The sequence below is a fragment of the Melanerpes formicivorus genome, unplaced genomic scaffold, assembly GCF_026170545.1.
Source record: "Melanerpes formicivorus ecotype bairdi unplaced genomic scaffold, bMelFor1.0.p_v2 SCAF_137, whole genome shotgun sequence".
Classification (NCBI taxonomy): domain Eukaryota; kingdom Metazoa; phylum Chordata; class Aves; order Piciformes; family Picidae; genus Melanerpes; species Melanerpes formicivorus.
In genome coordinates, this window is record NW_027142489.1 from 255931 (window position 1) to 267146 (window position 11216).

Below are 11216 nucleotides of genomic sequence, written 5' to 3' on the forward strand. Positions count from 1 at the left end.
ATGGGAAGGCTCTGGAGAACCACCACTCAACACCATTGGGAAGAACCTTTTGGTCTCCTTCTGGTGCCTCCCTCTTTGGAAAGAGAAACCTCAGCTGCCAGCTCCAGGGCTGGCAAGGAGGGGTGCCCAGGGGTGGGTGTTCAGGATGCTTTGGGGTCCTCAGTGCAAGAAGGACATTGAGGAGCTGGAGCAGGGCCAGGGAAGGGCAACCAAGCTGGTCTGGAGAAGAGGGCTGGGGAGGAGCAGCTGAGGGAGCTGGGGGTGTGCAGCCTGGAGCAGAGGAGGCTGAGGGAGACCTCCTTGCTCTCTGCAGCTCCCTGAGAGGAGGCTGCAGGGAGATTGGGGCTGGGCTCTGTGCCCAGGCTCAGGGGATGGAAGGAGAGGAACTGGCCTGGAGCTGTGCCAGGGGAGGCTGAGGTTGGAGAGGAGTCAAAATGTCTTTGGTGACAGAGTGGTCAGGGCCTGGCAGAGGCTGCCCAGGGAGGTGGTGGAGTCCCCATGGCTGGAGGGGTTGCAGAGCCCTGTGGCCATGGCACTGGGGGCCAGGGTTTGGTGCAGCCCTGGGGGGGTTGGGTTGGTGCTGGCCTGGATGACCTCAGAGGGCTTTCCCAAACCATCCTGATTCTCTCTCTGTGTTTTCTGGGGAGGTCTTTGTCTGCTTTATTTCTTCCCCTGTGTTGCCAGGAATGGTTCCTGAGGAAGTCAGAATTCCCTCCTCCCTCCTCCCTCTCCTCTTCCATAGGGGAAGAACAGAAGACCCTGGGGGCCAGGGTTTGGTGCCCACGGTGGTGTTGGTTTAGCTGCTTGGGCTGGGTGACCTCAAAGAGCTTTTCCCCCGCCCCCTAGGATTCTCTGGCACAGCTGAGGTAAAGCTTTCAGACAAATAGTTGCCTGTGGTGGCTTGGATCATTTGCTGTATCTCCAATAAACCTCCCCAGCTCCTCATTCATCTGCTGTGGCTCTCCTTCAACAGTCCACTCATTTCCCATCCCTTCCACTGTGCTTGCTGCTCTCTGCTGCACTGACAGAGGCAAGGAGGAGCCCCACAGGTTTTGCAGTGGCCTTGCCAGGGGCTCAGTCTGTCCTCACAGGAGAGGTGCTCCAGCCCTCTGCTCATCCTCCTGGCCCTGCTCTGGACACCTTCCAGCACCTCCACATCCCTCTTGCAATAGGGGCTCCAGAACTGGAGGCAGGACTCCAGCTGGGGTCTCCCCAGAGCTGAGCAGAGGGGGAGGATCACCTCCCTTGCCCTGCTGGCCACACTTCTCCTGCTGCAGCCCAGGCTCTGGTTGGCTTTCTGGGCTGCAAGTGCACACTGAGAGCTCCTGTTGAGCTTCTCCTCCCCCAGCACCCCCAAGGCTCTCTCCTCAGGGCTGCTTTCCAGCCAGTCTCTGCCCAGCCTGCATTTGTGCCTGGGGTTGCCTCCACCCAGCTGCAGGACCCTGCCCTTGCTCTTGTTGAACCTCCTGAGGTTGGCTTGTGCCCACCTCTCCAGCCTGCCCAGCTCCCTCTGGATGGATCCCTTCCCTCCAGCCTGTCTGCTGCACCACACAGCTTGGTGTCATCAGCAACCCTGCTGAGGGTGCACTCAGTGCCACTGTCCATGGCACCCACAGAGATGTTGAACAAGCCTGGTCCCAGGACTGATCCCTGAGGGACTCTGCTTGTCCCTGGCCTCCCCTGGGCCATGGAGCCATGGACAGCCACTCTCTGGGTGCAGCCATCAAGCCAGTTCCTTATCCATCTAGTGGTCACCCATCACACCCATGTGTCACCAGCCTGGAGAGCAGGATGTGGTGCAGGACAGTGTGGAAGGCTGTGCTCAGGCCCAGGGAAATGACAGCAGTTGCTCTCCCCTCACCTCTTCATGTTCTAATGTTAAGAGCTGCCTCCTTCTCCTCCTCCTTCTCCTCCTCCTTCTCCTCCTCCTCCTTCTCCTCCTCCGCCTCCTCCTTCTCCTCCTCCGCCTCCTCCTTCTCCTCCTCCTCCTTCTCCTCCTCCTCCTTCTCCTTCTCCTCCTTCTCCTTCTCCTCCTCCGCCTCCTCCTTCTCCTCCTCCTCCTTCTCCTCCTCCTCCTCCTCCTCCTTCTCCTCCTCCTCCTCCTCCTCCTCCTCCTCCTCCTTCTCCTCCTCCTCCTCCTCCTCCTCCTCCTCAATCTGTTTCTGGTTTTAGTTCTTTAGAGAGATTATTCTCCAGGTAGTGATTAAGGTCAAGGTAGGGCTTGGGCTTACCAGGGCTAGGTTGGAGAGTTGAACCCAAGGGCTGCTTGCTCTGCAGGAGCACTTAGAAATGGTAGGTTGGGATAAAGAAGCAGCCTGGGCTGGTGGGAGCTGTCCCTGCCCATGGCAGGGGGGGGTGGAACTGGATGATCTTTGAGGTCCCTTCCACCCCAACCCCTTCTATGAATCTCCTTTCCTGCCTCTTGCTCTGTTTTTTGCCTGCTGCATTTTGTAGTTCCCTTCCTGCAGCAGTTTTGTTGCCTTCCCACAGCAGTTTTGTTGCCTTCCCACTGTGCTCACAGGCTGGAAGGGGCTGGAAGGGACCCCTGGGGATGGGGCAGTGCAGCCCCCTGCCCGGGCAGGGTCACCCAGAGGAGGTGAGCCAGGAGCAGGACCAAGCAGGTTTGGGCTGTGGCCAGAGATGGAGGCTCCAGCAGCTCTCTGGGCAGCCTGCCCCAGGCCTCTGCCACCCTTCCATTCCAGCACTTCCTCCTCCTGCTGAGGTGCAACTTCTGCCCTGCAGCCCTGTGCCCCTTGCCCCTGGTGCTGTCCCTGGGCACCACTGCAGAAAGCCTGGGGCCAGCCTCCTGTCAGCCACCCAAAATGTCTTTGGTGGCAGAGTGGTCAGGGCCTGGCAGAGGCTGCCCAGGGAGGTGGTGGAGTCCCCAGGGCTGGAGGTATCCCAGAGCCCTGTGGCCACGGCCCTTGGGGCCAGGGGCTGGTGGCCATGGTGGGGTTGGGCTGCTGCTTGGCCTGGCTGATCCCAGAGGGTTTTCCCAACCCAAACACCTGAGTGGAGGAAGTTGTTTTGCCCTGTGGCTGGGAGCAGGCCAGGTAGCTTCTCTGTACTCACAGCCAGCCCAAGCTGCTAAAAGGATTTGGTGTCCCTGCAGGTTAATCCCTGGGAAGGTCCTGATGAAAGAAAGAAAACCAACACAAACCAAAACCCCCAGCAAGTGGTCAGGGTCTGGGGGTTGGACTCAGGGCTAGGAAGGAGCTGCAGGGCAAATGGAAAGCCCAGCTCCATGTGGTTTCCCTGGGAAGCACCTGAAGCTTGGGAGCAGGAGACCTTCACCAGCAGGACGTGCTCCTGATTCAGGCAACAGCTTGGCAGCCACTTTCCCTGCCTCTCCCTCTGCTTTGAGCCATGCAGCAGTGAATCCCCCTCAATCCCTTTGCCTTCCTCTGAACAGGAGCTTCTGCAGGGCCCCTTCCCCCTGCCCTGAGCACACAGCTCCTCTGAAGTGCAGTGATGGCCCCACCGGGGTCAGCTGGGAGTCAGGGAATGGCTCAGGTTGGAAGGGAACTCAGGGATCAGCTGCTCCAACCCCCCCTGCCAAAGCAAAGCCTCTGCTGCTGCTGCTGCCTGTGCAGGGCACCCCCAGCCCTGTGCCTGGCTGCCCTGGGGGGGCTTCAGGCTCCCCAAGGTCATCAGCCAGCCCCAGGGAGGGAGCAGTGGGGCTGAGGTCTGCCCCAGCAGCAAGCTGCCATCAATCAGGGAGCCACAGCATGGGTTGGGTTGGAAGGGAGCTCAAAGCTCATCCAGTGCCAACCCCCTGCCAGGGGTCTGCAGGGACCCCTCCCCCCAGCCCAGGCTGCTCAAGGCCTCATCCAGCCTGGCCTGGAAGACCTCCAGGGTGCCCAGCCCCCTGGCAAGCCTGTGCCAGAGTCTCAGCTCCCTCCTGCTGGAGAACTTCTTCCTCAGCTCCACTCTGACCCTGCTCTGCCTCAGCTCCAAACCCTTCCCCCCTGGCCTGGCTCCAGACCCCCTCATGAAAAGTCTCTCTGCAGCCTCCCTGCAGGATCCCTTCAGGTCCTGGCAGCAGCTCTGAGGTCCCCCTGGAGCCTTCTGCTCTGCAGGCTGCACAGCCCCAGCTCCCTCAGCCTGTGCTCCCAGCAGAGCTGCTCCAGCCCTGGCAGCATCTCTGTGTCCCTCTCCTGCTGGGGACAGCAGAGCTGGAGGCAGGGCTGGGGGGGAGGGCTCACAAGAAGCTCCTCAGGCTGGATGACCTTTTTCCTCTCCTCATTTTTTCCCCTATTCCTATTTTGGGCTGAAACTTTCCAGCTTGGGTCCCTGCCCTTGGGGGGGTGTGAATGTCTGAGGGAGATCTGAGCACCATCCAGCAAGCTGAGCTTGAGTCATCTGAAGAGCTAAGCCTGGATGCCCAAATTACTTCATGAGCATCTTCTGCTCTTAGAGGTCACTTGAGGCAGGAGAAGAGCTGGAAGTCAAATGGCTGAAGCCTAAAAACTGTTTGGTTAGAAGGGGAAGGAGGAAAGGAGGGGAAGGGGGAAGGAGGGGAAGGGGGGAAGGAGGGGAAGGGGGGAAGGAGGGGAAGGAGGGAAGGGGGAAAGGAGGGGAAGGAGGGAAGGGGGGAAAGGAGGGGAAGGGGGAAGGGGGAAAGGAAGGGAAGGGGGAAAGGAAGGGAAGGGGGAAAGGAGGGGAAGGGGGAAAGGAGGGGAAGGAGGGGAAGGGGGGAAGGGGGAAAGGAGGGGAAGGGGGAAAGGAGGGGAAGGGGGAAAGGAGGGGAAGGAGGGGAAGGGGGAAAGGAGGGGAAGGAGGAAAGGAGGGGAAGGGGGAAAGGAGGGGAAGGAGGGGAAGGGGGAAAGGAGGGGAAGGAGGGGAAGGGGGAAAGGAGGGGAAGGAGGGGAAGGGGGAAGGGGGAAAGGAGGGGAAGGAGGGGAAGGGGGAAAGGAGGGGAAGGAGGGAAGGGGGAAGGGGGAAAGGAGGGGAAGGGGGAAGGGGGAAAGGAAGGGAAGGGGGAAAGGAAGGGAAGGGGGAAAGGAAGGGAAGGGGGGAAGGAGGGAAGGGGGAAGGGGGGAAAGGAGGGGAAGGAGGGAAGGGGGAAAGGAGGGGAAGGGGGAAGGGGGAAAGGAAGGGAAGGGGGAAAGGAAGGGAAGGGGGAAAGGAGGGGAAGGGGGAAAGGAGGGGAAGGAGGGGAAGGGGGAAAGGAGGGGAAGGAGGGGAAGGGGGAAAGGAGGGGAAGGGGGAAAGGAGGGGAAGGGGGAAAGGAGGGGAAGGAGGGGAAGGGGGAAAGGAGGGGAAGGAGGGGAAGGGGGAAAGGAGGGGAAGGAGGGGAAGGGGGAAAGGAGGGGAAGGAGGGAAGGGGGAAGGGGGAAAGGAGGGGAAGGGGGAAGGGGGAAAGGAGGGGAAGGGGGGAAAGGAGGGGAAGGGGGAAAGGAGGGGAAGGGGGAAAGGAGGGGAAGGGGGAAAGGAGGGGAAGGGGGAAAGGAGGGGAAGGGGGAAAGGAGGGGAAGGGGGAAAGGAGGAGAAGGGGGAAGGAGGGGAAGGGGGAAGGAGGGGAAGGGGGGGTTGAAGTAGCTGATTTCTGAGGTCCCTTCCAAGCTCTGATGCTGGAACCTCCCTGGGTGAGCACTGCTCTGCCTTTGCAGCAAGTGGAGGGATGAAGGCCAGCCAGGGCAGTGACTCACCCCAGATAAGAGGCTCCTTTGTGCTGCAGAAATACCAGCACCACGTGGAGACCTCTCTGCTGCCATGGCTACCAGCCAGAGGTGGCTGGGGGCACTGGCAGGGCTGCTGGGCTGCCCCTGACAAGGGGAAACTCCAGCCACCAACCCCAGCCTATGGCCCAAAAAGGAGAGGAGATGCCTGCAAGGGCTGCCTGACCTTCTGCAGGGGGGGAGGTGACCACAGCTGAGCTCTGATGCTCAGAGCATGATGCCTGCAGTGGCTCTGCCCTCTCATGGAGACACAGAGCTGCTGAGCTTGGAAGAGAGCTCTAAGACCAGCAAGACCCCAGCCCTCTCCCCCAGAGCTCACAGTGCCACCAGTGCTGCTGAGCCCCCAGCACCAAACCACCTCCCTCAGCACCACCTCCAGCCATGGGGACTCCACCACCTCCCTGGGCAGCCTCTGCCAGGCCCTGACCACTCTGACACCAAAGACATTTTGCCTCCTCTCCAACCTCAGCCTCCCCTGGCACAACTCCAGCCCAGTTCCTCTCCTTCCATCCCCTGAGCCTGGGCAGCAGAGCCCAGCCCCAACCTCCCTGCAGCCTCCTCTCAGGGAGCTGCAGAGAGCAAGGAGGTCTCCCCTCAGCCTCCTCTGCTCCAGGCTGCTCACCCCCAGCTCCCTCAGCTGCTCCTCCCTCCCCAGCCCTCTTCTCCAGACCCTTCCCCAGCTCTGTTGCCCTTCCCTGGCCCTGCCCCAGCTCCTCAGGGTCCTGCTGGCAGTCAGGAGCCCAGAGCTGACCCCAGCCAGCTGTCCCTAGAGTGCCAGGCTCTGGGTGGTCTGCATTCCTCACCACTGACCTGAGCATTCTGCCCAAGGTGAGGAGGTGGTGCCAGGGGCTGGGTGGGCAGAGAGCAGCTCTGCCTCTTGTCCTGTTTGTTTTCCTGCTGTTCAGGAACGATTTGACCTCTTGGTGCTCTCTCTCTCTCCCTCTCCCTCTTTTCCTTTTTTGACACTAATGGATTTCTCATTAAACTGCTTTCCTGAGCACTAATTAGGGTGGTTTTCCTTTGCTTAATTAGCCCTGATACCATCAGTGTCTGTTGGCAGAGTGCCTCCCAGAGCAGGAACCCAGCTCTTTGTGTTTGCTCACTGTTTAGTTAGCAAATCTCTCCCCCCTCCCACCCTCCTCACACCCCCCCCCCCCCCTGCTTTTACAGTCCTTGGCTGCTCTCTAGAGAGTGCTGGCAGGTGGAGGTGGCTGGGAGGGGAAATGAAGCCTTCCAGCTTCCCTGCCTTGAGAAGCAAGCAGAGGCTTTGCTGTGCCAGGAGCCTGCCAGCTGGGGAGGCTTGAAGGGGTGCTGGGGGCAGCTCCTTCCCACCCCAGCATCCTGCTGCACTGGGTGGTCAGAGGCTGGGAATCACCTCCAAGATCAACCCAGTCCAAGCAGCAGCCCCACCATGGCCACCAAACCAAAGCCCCCAGTGCCATGGCCACAGGGCCCTGGAGCACCTCCAGCCATGGGGGCTCCACATAGCCACACAGATGCTCAGAGGGCTGCAGCACCTCTCCTACAGGGCCAGGCTGGGAGAGTTGGGGGCTGTGCAGCCTGGAGAAGAGGAGGCTCCAGGGAGACCTCAGAGCAGGCTTCCAGGACCTGAAGGGGCTCCAGGAGAGCTGGGGAGAGATGCTCAGAGGGCTGCAGAACCTCCCCTGTGGGGCCAGGCTGGGAGAGTTGGGGCTGTTGAGGCTGGAGACTCCAAGGAGACCTCAGAGCAGCCTTCTAGGAGCTGAAAGGGCTCCAGGAGAGCTGGGGAGGGACTTTGGAACAAGGGCTGGGAGTGTCAGGAGCAGGGAGAATGGCTTGGAGCTGGGAGAGGGCAGAGTGAGAGGGGAGAGGAGGAAGGAATGGTTGGCAGGGAGGCTGGGGAGAGCCTGGCACAGGCTGCCCAGGGACAATTTCTTTGCTGCAAGTGAGGTCAGGGCCTGGCAGAGGCTGCCCAGGGAGGTGGTGGAGTCCCCATGGCTGGAGGTGCTGCAGAGCCCTGTGGCCATGGCACTGGGGGCCAGGGGCTGGTGCCCGGGGTGGGATTGGGCTGCTGCTTGGAGTGGATGATCCCAGAGAGCTTTTCCAAGCCAACCCATTCTATGATGCCAGTTCCTCTCCTTCTATCAGCTGATAGCAGGGAGCAGAGCCCAAGCCCAACCTCCCTGCAGCCTCCTCTCAGGGAGCTGCAGAGAGCAAGGAGGTCTCCCTCAGCCTCCTCTGCTCCAGGCTGCTCCTCCCCAGCTCCCTCAGCTGCTCCTCCCCAGCTCCCTCAGCTGCTCCTCATACTCCATGCCCTCCAAACCCCTCACCAGCTTAGGATTTCCTTTCCTCTGCCACAGTTTCCCAGGGGGTTGTGGGTGGTGGGTGGGAGGTGCAGGCAGCTGAATGAGCCCTGAAGAGCTCTCTGCTTCCTCCTCACCTTGGGTTGCTCAGCATTCCTCACTCCCTCCCACCCCCACCCCGTGTCCCATTCAGCTCTTTCTCCAGCTCATCCTTATTCTCCTCACTCAGCACCTCTCCAGGAGCCTCAAATAAACTTGAGGGAGCCCAGGAAGGCCTTTGCATGCCAACAAAAAAGAGCAAGCTGGCAGCTTTTCCAGGCCAGCCTGCCAGCTTTCCCTTAATGGCTCCTGGTTTTTCCAGTTGCTGTTGCTCAAGGCAGCTCCTGGCAGAGGGCAGGACTCAGGTTCACCCTTCACATCCCTGTTCATCCCCCCTGGAATATGCATGGAAGGTCTGGGTGTGGGGCTGCTCCTCTTCCCCAGGACAAAGGCAATGTGCTCTGTTCAGGCAGCAGAGCCAAAGCCTGTGGCTGTTTGGTATTCATTGGGCAGAGAGGTAACAGAAGTTTTGCTTTCTTAAACCAGCCTTGCCCAGCTCCCTGCTGCTCCACTTCCCCTCAGCCTTTGGCAGGAGGCTGGGAGTTAACATTTCCTTTGATTGTGAGGCTCAGCTGAGAAGCAGAAGTCCTTCACTGGGTGCAAAACCTGCTCTGGAGGACAGATCCTGGCTCTTCAGTCGGAGTTTGCAGCTCTGCTGCCGCAGAACGATGGCTTTGAAGCACCAACACAGCAGGCAAGCAAAGACCCAGCAGCCTCCCCTTCTCCTGCAGGGAGAGCAGCCAAGCCTGGCTCACCACCTCCCCTGAGGAGGGCAAAGTTTGGAGGGGAGAAGGGGATTAGAAGAGGAAGATCTCTGGAGACTCAGAATCACAGAATGGGTTTGGGTTGGAAGGGAGCTCAGAGATCATCCAGGTCCAGCCCCCTGCCATGGGCAGGGACCCCTCCCCCCAGCCCAGGCTGCTCAAGGCCTCATCCAGCCTGGTCCTCAGCACCTCCAGCCAGGGGGCAGCCACAGCCTCCCTGGGCAGCCTGTGCCAGGCTCTCCCCAGCCTCCCTGCCAACCATTCCTTCCTCCTCTCCACTCTCCCTCTGCCCTCTCCCAGCTCCAAGCCACTCTCCCTGCTCCTGCCACTCCCAGCCCTTGTTCCAAAGCCCCTCCCCAGCTCTCCTGCAGCCCCACTTAGAGGCTGATTCCCAAAGCCAAAAGAGGGAACAAAAACCTTTGCTTTGGTTTTGAAGCAGTCCAGTGGGAAGGGTCCCTGCCCCATGGGCAGGGAGGTTGGAACCGGGTGATCTTTAAGGTCTTTTCCATCCCAATCTTGGCCTCCCTGTTCCCAGTGCTGGTTGGAACTGGACTCCACACTGCAGGGAGGCAGAGCTGCCCTCGGTGTGCAGCAGCCGGGCAGGCGAATCAGAGCTCGGGAGCTGTCCGTCGGGTCGGGGCGCGACGGAGCTCTCACAGTCTCACAGTATCACTAAGGTTGGAAGAGACCTCAGAGATCATCGAGTCCAACCTAATAACACAGACCCCATGACTAGACCATGGCACCAAGTGACACATCCAATCCCCTCCTGAATGCCTCCAGGGATGGGGACTCCACCACCTCCCTGGGCAGCACAGCCCAAGGGCCAATTTCTCTTGCTGGGAAGAACTTTCTCCTCATCTCCAGCCCAAACCTCCCCTGGCACAGCTTGAGACTGTGTCCTCTTGTTCTGGGGCTAGGTGCCTGGGAGAAGAGCCCAACCCCCACCTGGCTACAACCTCCTTTCAGGTAGCTGTAAAGGGCAATGAGGTCTCCCCTGAGCCTCCTCTTCTCCAGGCTAAGCAACCCCAGCTCCCTCAGCCTCTCCTCACAGGGCTGTGCCCCAGACCCCTCCCCAGCTTTGTTGCCCTTCTCTGGACACCTTCCAGCAGCTCAACCTCTTTCCTAACCTGAGGAGCCCAGAGCTGGACACAGGACTCAAGGGGTGGCCTGAGCAGTGCTGAGCACAGGGCAGGATGAGCTCCCTGCTCCTGCTGGCCACACTGCTCCTGATGCAGGCCAGGATGCCTTTGGCCTTCTTGGCTGCCTGGGCACACTGCTGGCTCATGTTCAGGCAGCACCCCCAGGTTCCTCTCTGTTTGGCAGCTCTCAGCCACTCTGCCCCCAGCCTGTAGCTCTGCCTGGGGTTGCTGTGGCCAAAGTGCAGCCCCTGGCACTTGGACTTGTTGAATGCCATCCTGTTGGCCTCTGCCCATCTGCCCAGCCTGGCAAGGTCCCTCTGCAGAGCCCTTCTGCCCTCTCACTGACCAACCTCTGCTCCCAGCTTGCTGTCAGCTGCAAACTTGCTGATGACTGACTCAATGCCTTCATCCAGATCATCAATGAAGATATTGATCAGGCTGGGGCCCAGCACTGCTCCCTGGGGCACAGCACTGGTGCCTGGCTGCCAGCTGGCTGTGGCACCATTCACCACCACTCTCTGGGCTCAGCCTCCAGCCAGTTCCTCACCCAGCTCAGAGTGCTGCTGTCCCAGCCAGGGGCTGACAGCTTGGCCAGGAGCTTGCTGGGGGGGATGGTGGCAAAGGCCTTGCTGAGGTCCAGCATCCAGCGCTTCCCAGGCCCTCGGGGCTTGGCCAGGGTCAGGGGCTCTGTGCCCACCGATGGCAGCCTCACTGCTACAGGTTCACAGCCTCACAGGTCGGCCCACTTGCAGCTGCAGCGATGACTGTGTGGCTCTGCCCCCTGGCCCACCCCTTTCAGCACCTCGATGCTCTGGAGCCCTGCGGCACTGCTGGTGGCTGTGGCCGTGGTTAAGCCAGGTCCCCCTTCCACACCAGCCAGTGTGCATTTGTGCAGGTGTGGTGGTTTGAGGGGACCAAAGTAATCAATCTGTTGGGTTAGGAAGTGGCTGGAGGCTGAGCCCAGAGAGTGGTGGTGAATGGTGCCACAGCCAGCTGGCAGCCAGGCACCAGTGGTGTGCCCCAGGGAGCAGTGCTGGGCCCCAGCCTGATCAATATCCTCATTGATGATCTGGAGGAGAGCATTGAGTCCATCATTAGTAAACTTGCAGATGACAGCAAGCTGGGGGCAGGAGTTGAGCTGCTGGAGGGTAGAGAGGCTCTGCAGAGGGACCTTGCCAGGCTGGGCAGATGGGCAGAGGCCAAGGGCAGGAGATTGAACACATCCAAGTGCCAGGGGCTGCACTTTGG